General features: G+C 50.1%; 1 long non-coding RNA gene across 1 annotated transcript; it reads right to left on the bottom strand.

Moving 5' to 3' along the window:
• Positions 1-510: 510 nt before the first annotated feature.
• On the bottom strand, positions 511-1,048 carry LOC128277140 (uncharacterized). The gene is made up of 3 exons (XR_008269391.1): positions 918-1,048; positions 809-848; positions 511-739 (listed from the first exon to the last, which is right to left on the bottom strand). It is a non-coding gene; the product is annotated as an uncharacterized LOC128277140 (long non-coding RNA).
• Between the last annotated feature and the right edge of the window lie 472 nt (positions 1,049-1,520).

The following is a 1,520-nucleotide window of genomic DNA, read 5'->3' as shown; positions in this document are numbered from 1 at the left end:
CCGACATACCCAAACCCTCCTGGGCTCCGTTGCACTCAGGAACATTTCGCACCTCTCGCTGGAGCACATGTTAGGAACGTTACGCCACTCTTGGATAGGTGGCTGGTACAATGCTGCAATGAATGGCACATAGTTATAATATGTTATACCTTACTGTTGCAAATGCAACCCAGCGGCTCCTGATCGACCGAGCGATCGATCAGCTACCGACCGAGCGCTCCGACTGAGCGCCATAGGCGCCACGTCCCAGTGAACAATTTTGAGTGCCCGAGCCGAAAGTTCACAGTTACGTTGAAAGTTCGGAGACAATCCTATGTATATTTTCTTCGCCAAATCGTTCTCGACTTTGTCCGAACTTTGAAATGGCGCAACGAGCGACTGTCAGTTTAAATTCTCTCGCGCGTGCCCCTTGTCTCTCTCCCTCTTTTCTATGTGTCCCCTCTCCCTCTTTCTTTCTCTCGTATCCCCAGTCGGTTCCCGAAGTAAAAATGCAGGGGTTCGTTTTCGGTTTCGATTTTCGGTTTATTTTCGGTTTTTTTTTTCGTCTCTTTCGCTCACTCGTCTATTTCACGGTTTCACTTCCCTACCTATTCGTGCATTCCTGGCGCTATGCTGCGTTGGTGGCGGTATAGAGGCATCCCGTCGAACACATTGTTTCGCGTACACACACATTGTCGGTGGGTCCAGCCGGGTTTTTGTTTGCTGCGTAGATTGTTCACGCGTGGTCTTCGATGCATTTCTCAAAGGAAGAGAAGAAAGTAAATTGTTGTTAGATTGTTTGCATTGCAATCCTGTCATTTGTTCTTACCTTTTCCACAAACTGACGAGATAACTGACGAGACACCTGACTGAAACGAGAAAAGTGAAAACTTTTGAACATTATTTTGCTGTCACTGAACACTGTCCAATAAACTTACCTGTATTATTTCAATCAGGATCACACATGATGGAACGAAAAGCACTGAACGAGAACTTGACACTTAGAAAATACAGAGGCAGACGCTTCGCCCCGACACGAAAATTCAACTAAGTCCTAACCGAACAAAAGTAAGATACTGACTGTCGTCGGTGGTCCCGAACATAGAATTTCTTCGCTACCCTTCCCTACCTACCTGACCATGCACTCGGACTTGTAAAAATTTCCGAATGCCCGGCGACACACACGCTTCGTTTCTCGGCCCTTCCTCCCTTCCCTCTCCGGGTAAATGAAACCCACAAGCTCGCGTTCGTATTGCCTCTCGGCTCTGGCACCCTTCCTCTCCAGGTAATTCAAACCCACAAGCTCGCGCGAGGAACTCCCTCCTCTCGTGGTTTCTTCCGCTCTTTTCCGCTGCTGCCTACGAGCGGACCCTCACGAGCCCGCCTGCCCGTCTTTTCTCTTCCTCGTCGCAGGCAGAGGGGGTTCGGTTTCAGCCTTCCTCATCCCTTCCTCAGGCCGAGGGGTACCTCGGGCACTCAAAATTGTTCACTGGGGTTCGGGGCGCTCGCGAGACCCGCGCGCAGTAACTCCGACGAAGGAA

The sequence above is a fragment of the Anopheles cruzii genome, unplaced genomic scaffold, assembly GCF_943734635.1.
Source record: "Anopheles cruzii unplaced genomic scaffold, idAnoCruzAS_RS32_06 scaffold04192_ctg1, whole genome shotgun sequence".
Taxonomy (NCBI): Eukaryota; Metazoa; Arthropoda; class Insecta; order Diptera; family Culicidae; genus Anopheles; species Anopheles cruzii.
This window is presented reverse-complemented; position numbering and strand designations above follow the sequence as displayed.